Genomic DNA, 7,216 nt, shown 5'->3' with positions numbered 1-7,216 from the left:
TATATATATGTGTATATATATATATATTTTTTTTTTTTTTCCTCGAGACGGAGTCTTGCTCTGTTGCCCAAGCTGGAGTGCAATGGCATGATCTTGGCTCACTGCAACCTCTGCCTCCTGGGTTCAAGCAGTTCTCCTGCCTCAGACTCCTAAGTTGCTGGGATTACAGGTGCATGCCACCACACTCAGCTAATTTTTTGTAATTTTAGTAGAGACAGGGTTTCACCATATTGGTCAGGCTGGTCTCAGACTCCTGACCTCGTGATCCGCCTGCCTCAGGTACCCAAAGTGCTGGGATTACAGCGTGAGCCACCGTGTCTGGCCTATTATATGTCTTGAACACTTATCTGTCAGATACTAAAAAACCATTTTAGAGACTTTTCTTAATTTAATATTTACAACAGTTATCTGAAGTAGGTTTTACACTGTGACCATTTTATGGATGAATAGAGTAAGAAATAGAAAAGTTAAATATCCCCCTCAAGAGTACCCAGCTAGTATGCTGTGAGCTTGCATTTAAATCCCCATGTAAGAGAGTGGCTCTCTCAGTGAGGGCGAGGACTCTGTTCTCTGTATCTCCACATTTCGTAAGACTTGGCACATACAGTTTATTAAGCATTAAGTGAATTATTTTAGGAATTTTAAATATTAGATCACTTAACAGAATTAACATAATTTATCGTGACAAATTGTTTCCGCTTAGTTCTCTAGGAACATCTGAAACTTGTTTACTCATTCAATAATATTTATTTGGCCTTAATGTCTTATATTCAGCATTGCAGTAAGAGCTGGGGAAAGCACGATGAACTCAGTCCACACTGTGAAAATACTTACAGTCTTGAAGTCGTTACTTTTGTGTTCAATATGCCGCAGGAGCCTAAAGGAGGGACGATGGGGAGTCAGGAAAAGCTTCACAGGGAGAAGGATATATGATACAAGACTTGGAACCCATGTAGCCAATTGGAACTGATGTATCCAAGGGGAGCAGAGCAATTAAACGCACTGAATGTGATTAGCTAAGGAATCATTTTGCATGACTGCAACCTCAGGCATGAGTAAGGAGAGGACTTTAAGAGAGACCAGCTGTCAGGGTTCAAGTCATGGAGAAGTCTGTTGACTACAAAAAAGCACAGGTTTAAGACTTTAGCAATGGCAAGCTGCTTGAAAACGTTTAAACACAGAGATATGCTATGATTGGATTTGCTTTTATAATTTTAAGACAATTAATAGCTTATTCAATAGTAGTTCAGATGAGGTATTATAGGTACCTAAGCCCTAAGGAAAAGTTAGTGAAGATGAGAAGAGAGTGAGCATTATTAGCACTTAGACTTGACACAATATGATAGGGAAAGGGATAAACTAAAAATATTGGTATTAGCATCTGGTGTGGGAAGCCTTGTCATTAAATAAGATGAGAAATTAACAGAGAAGGAAAAGATTGCATACATAATTATAAGCCCCATAGTGACATTTTAGTCAATAATTGGGATAGAATATATGATAGTGGCCCCACAGGATTATAATGTAGGTGAAAAATTTTATCACCTAGCAATGTCATAGCCATCACAATATCATAGTGCAATGCATCACTCATGCATTTGTGATGATGTTGACATAAACAAACTTACTGTGCTACCAATCTCATCATATAAAAGCATAGCACAATTATGTATAATACAAAACACTTGATAATGATAATAAATGACTATGTTACTGGCTTATGTATTTGCTATACTATTGTTTTTAATGTTGTTTTGAAGTAAATACATTCTACTTCTATTTTTTAAAGTTAACTGTAAAACAACCTCAGGCAGAGCCTTGAGGAGATATTCCAGAAGAAGGTATTGTTAGCATAGGACATGACAGCTCCATGCATGCTATTGTCCCTGAAGACCTTTGAGTGGGACAAGAGGTGGAGGTAGAAGACAGTGATATTGATGATCCTGACTCTGTGTAGGCCCAGGTCAATGTGAATGGTTGTGTCTTTGTGTTTAACAAAAGAGTTTTAAAATTAAAAAATAACTTCAAAATGTTAAAATAGTAAAAGCTTATAGAGTAAGGATACAAACAAAAAAAAATTTGTATAGCTGTTAATGTGTTTGCATTTTAGCCTATAAAAAGTTAACAAAACTTTAAAAGTTTATAAAGTAAAAAAGTTACAGTTACATTAAATTTTTTTTGAGATGGAGTCTCACTCTGACATTAATTTTATTAAAAAAATTATAAATTTATTGCAGCCTAAGTGTACAGTGCTTATAAAACCTGCAGTAGTATACAGTAATATTCTAAGCCTTCGCATTCACTCACCACTCACCCAGAGGCTCACCCAGAGCAATTTTCATCTGCAAATTCCATTCATGGTAAGTGTCCTATATACATGTACCATTTTTAATTTTTTATGCCTTATTTTTACTGTACCACCTTTATGTTTAGGTACATTTACATATACAAATACCACTGTGTTATAGTTGCTTATGTTATTTAGTACAGTAACATGCTGTGTAGGTTTGTAGTCTAGGAGCAATAGGCTATGCCATACAGCCTAGGTATGTAGTAGGCTGTACCATCTAGTTTTGCGTAAGTATACACCATGATGTTCACACAATAACAAAATCACTTAATGACACATCTCTCAGAATGTGTCCCTATAATTAAGCAATGCATAACTGCATTTAGTTTTAGGATATATAACATGTTTATATCCTAGTGGATATAGGGTGTCTTGTACACATAGTAATAGTTAATAATAATTCAGTTTATTGAAGAAAGTGAGAAGAGCATGAAAGATAATCATGTGGAACCACCAGTATTTAAGGAGTGATCAAAAGCTACAGTATGGGTGAATAAAACTAAGAAGGAGCGAACAAAGAGGCAAAAAGGGATTCAGGAAGTTATGCAATGGTGGAAGCCAAAGACTGTAGAGTTTGAAGGAAGAAATGCCAGCAATGTGTAATCCAGAAGAAAGATCATGTAAGATTAAGCACTGAAATGAAACTGGATTTTACAATCAGGAGATCATTGATGACCTCAAAGAAGGCAAACTTGGACAAGAATTGGGGGTGAATGTTTGCTCACGGTTGACTGAAGTGTAAATAGAAGATGAAGTAGAGATGTCAAGTACTGATTACTTTTTTTGAGGTGTTTGCTGTTAACAGAAATAGCAAACTGACACTATCTGGAGGAAATGCAAATGTGAGGAACATTTTTCTTTGTTTACTTAATTATCTTGTCTCTATTTTCGATTGTGAGAAAGTCAGAAAGGCTACTCAGTGCAGGCACGTTTCCTATAGAAAATTGAGCAGTGAAGGTGAAATCAGTTATTGCAGTTTGAAGAGAAAATGGGAAGTGTGGAAGAGAAGGCAGGCAGAAGCTGACTGCAGCTAGAGAAGTTTGTGGTGAATGCATTTTCTAGGTTTTGAGCACCAGGTACAAAACGCTTAGTGACAGGCTATATTGTTGCCTTTTTTTTTTTTGGTGCATCGTAATTGAGCTAGCAAAACTTTTCCCAACTTCTCTTCTCAAACTAGTCTGAAGCAAGTTGTACAGTTAAATTCTCTTTAAGAAAATTTGATTGTACTGCTTGACCACCTGTGTGCTTGTAGTCCTTGCTTAAAACCTGTTCAAGTGAAGTAGGTCTCTGTAAGCCTGCCCTGCTTACCCTTGGTGGTAAATAGGACCCAAATCTGGCCACTAAGAGTTCCTTTTCTTCTTGAGAGCATGCCAAACCATCCATTAAGAGATAGTCTACTTACGTTGCCTTGCATATGGCTGCACTTGTGACTTGCTTATCAAGAAGTTCTGCCTCCAGTGACCCAATTCTTGTCCAAGTTTGCCTTCTTTGAGGTCATCAATGATCTCCTGATTGCAAAATCCAGTTTCATTTCAGTGCTTAATTTTACATGATCTTTCTTGCGGATTACACATTGCTGGCATTTCTTCCCTCAAACTCTACAGTCTTTGGCATCCACCATTGCGTAACTTCCTGAATCCCTTTCTGCCTCTTTGTTCGCTCCTTCTTAGTTTTATTCACCTATACTATAGCTTTTGATCACTCCTTATTTACACTTCTCATTTACATTCCATTCTGTGGTAATTTTTAGCTCCCTGAAATTTGTGGCTTTTGTTGGGATTGGGGAAATGTCTTTTATCATGCTCCTCTGGTGTTACTTTAGCTTTATTCCTGGGTAGGAAGGTTGTTTGCCATGCACTCTGGTTGGGAAGAGATGATGGTTCATGTTCAGATGCCACTTGATGGTCACCCAAGCTTTAGAGAGATTTGTCAGTAAATAAGGTATTCAGATATTATTTCTGTAGGTCAAAGGTGGATTTCTAGTGCCAAAAAAATTCAGCGGCCCCTTCACATACATTCCCGTACACACCATTTGAACTTTTTGTTTGGGAACCTGATTTAGTCTAACCCAGATTGCTTATGAATAATTTTCAGTTTGTAACAGACAATGGGAGAAGTTGCTGTGCTTGATATCTTTTGAAAATATTGGTTTATTTAAAAGAAAAAAAAATCCACTAAAGTTGTTTGCAGATTTCAATTATGTACAAAAATGAAAAAGAACAGTGTTTAATTTCTTAATGCAAACCCATTTTGAGCCTTAAAGCCTTAAGAGAGCTGCAGAATAGATCTAATGCCATTGTAACATAGGAGGTCTTAATATGAGCAATCTCCCAATTAAATCAGGTGCCTATATAAAATAACACACCTGGATTTAGAGTAAAATTTAAATTTCTTTGCAATTCCATATGAATTTTTATTTTCCTTTCTTCTCTAATTTTATTTTATTTATTTATTTATTTGAGATGGAACCTGGCTCTGTCACCCAGGCTGGAGTGCAGTGGTGCTATCTTGGCTCGCTGCAACCTCTGCCTTCCGGGTTCAAGTGATTCTCCAGCTTCAGCTTCCCTAGTTGTTGGGATTACAGGTGTATGTCACAATACCCAGCTATTTTTCTTTTTTTAAGGAGAGATGGGGTTTTGCCTGACCTCTGGTGATCCTCCTGCCTGAGCCTCCCAGAGTGCTGAAATTACAGGCGTGAGACACCGTGCCAGCCTCCTCTAATTTTGCCTGACCTCTGGTGATCCGCCTGTCTGGGCCTCCCAGAGTGCTGGGATTATAGGCATGAGCCACTGTGCCCGGCCTTCTCTAATTTCAGATAATTAAAATTTTACTATAATTCCACTTAATAAAAGATGTTTAACATGTTCTGGGTTTAGTTCAAACATTTCTCAACAAGGCTTGATTTTTCCTGTTTATACTTTTTTCCACTCATGTCTGGCTTATCTTCTGAATCAGGAAATAAATGCCATCTCTTACCAGGGACACGGCAAAAACAGAATGATTGATATCACTAGGCACCTACTGCACTGAATGCCTGAAGTGGAAGACTGGAGATCAAAGGCAGACCAAGAATGGCTGATAATTTGTATACTGAGTTCATAACCAGACAGCCATTGTTCGGATACAAATGGATAGGCTGTGTGTGCATGGAAACTTAAGTATAGTAGAAAACAATCTGCACAAGGATTAAACATTTTATATATTCCCATTATGATTTCTGAATATCACAGTGCCTTCATAACAAACGTATCTCTAAAGCACGTACTTCTATCACAAGCACTCTGATTTGCACATCTGGTTCTGTAGATAAAATTATGACCTATAGATAATGGGCAGATGTATAATGTTTCAATGATATGAGCACATATATGACTTATGTCTCTATTAAGTCTATCAGATACATGTTGTATACTCTGATAGAGAGAAGGAGAATACAAATGGGTGTTTTTATTGCCAATTTCAGTAAAACTGGCATTTTCCTTGAAATTATGTAAGTCATTTCACCAGAATCACATAGACCAAGATATGATAAGAAACAATAGCTGACACTAAGTTTCAATAAACTCACTAGTAAAATTTCACAAAAATAGATACTAAGCAAAAGAGACAAAATTAACAGGTTTAGAGCAGTGGTCCAGACAATTCATACTTGATTTAAAACAATTTTGATTGTTTTTTTCAAGAATATCAATCAACTCAGACCTCAAGGCATTTTTTAAACACTATTATAAACCAGTGCATTATACTTTAAAGCAAGGTTAGGTGGAAGGACTGGGAAAGGCAGGTTGATAGTGTGCATAGACAGGGCGGTGTGTGTGTGTGTGTCTGTGTGTGTGTGTGTGTATACACACATGCACAAGTGAGAAAGTTATTCTTTGGCATTTTTGAGTGTTCCTTTTTAAGGTAAAGAAGACTTAGTGGAAGCATTAATAACTTTCAGGACTTTGTTGAAAACTTGCCCTGAAGGACAGAGCTGTATCGGAAGATGAATACTTACGACTGTACTCTAGCTTGTCAAGCAGCCGCAGAAGAAAAGAGAAACAATCCCAGAATGTTGATCTGCACATATATTCTACAGAGCAAGCAGATGATGGATTATTTTTTGATGTTGTTTGAACAGAAGAAATATTCTAGAACCAAGGGGCTGTATAAAAATATATTTCAAGGACACCGCTAGCCATTTTTCCTGTCAGTCATGTTATCAGTATCCATTGGATTATCTGTTATTTTATCATTAGGAGTATTTTTCTTAGAAATTCTATTTGGAATACTCTTATATATGGCTTCTCTTTCAACAGCAAGCTCTTTGAGTTCTTCTTTCTCCTCCCCACCCTCATCTCTCCAACACACACACACACACACACACACACACAGACACCCCTGTCCCGAAAGTTACCCTTGATTTACATAGCTAAAGCTAAGCAGCATGGGGACAATGGAATTCAGGTGCTACATAAGGACCTAACAACTTAAAGCTCTGTCAGATTTTTAAACTTTAAGAATTATAGAAAGGTAAGATTTTTCTTGATTTAACTCCTTTTCCAAATTTTCTAATCCGAAAAGGTCTCCAAAATGATCTATTCTAACCTTTCCCAACAAATTTCTTCTTTTAAAAATAAGATATTTTGTAGACATACAAAAGCCTCCCAGCCGTGAATCAAAACTCAAAAGCTGTAGAAGGCAGAATTCTTCAATTCTTATTTTTAAAAGAATAAGAATGTCTTAAAATAAGCATTATAAAGGTTCTTGTTTCATACGTAAGAAAACTGAGGCTCCAAATAGCAAATTGATTTGCCTGGTAAACGCTTAACAAAAATTTAATGATGACCTTTTCTGGATTAAAACCTTCTTGCAGTTTATCATTCC

The sequence above is a fragment of the Rhinopithecus bieti genome, unplaced genomic scaffold (genome assembly GCF_001698545.2).
Source record: "Rhinopithecus bieti isolate Rb0 unplaced genomic scaffold, ASM169854v2 scaffold_11587, whole genome shotgun sequence".
Classification (NCBI taxonomy): Eukaryota; Metazoa; Chordata; class Mammalia; order Primates; family Cercopithecidae; genus Rhinopithecus; species Rhinopithecus bieti.
Note: the sequence above shows the minus strand (reverse complement) of the source record.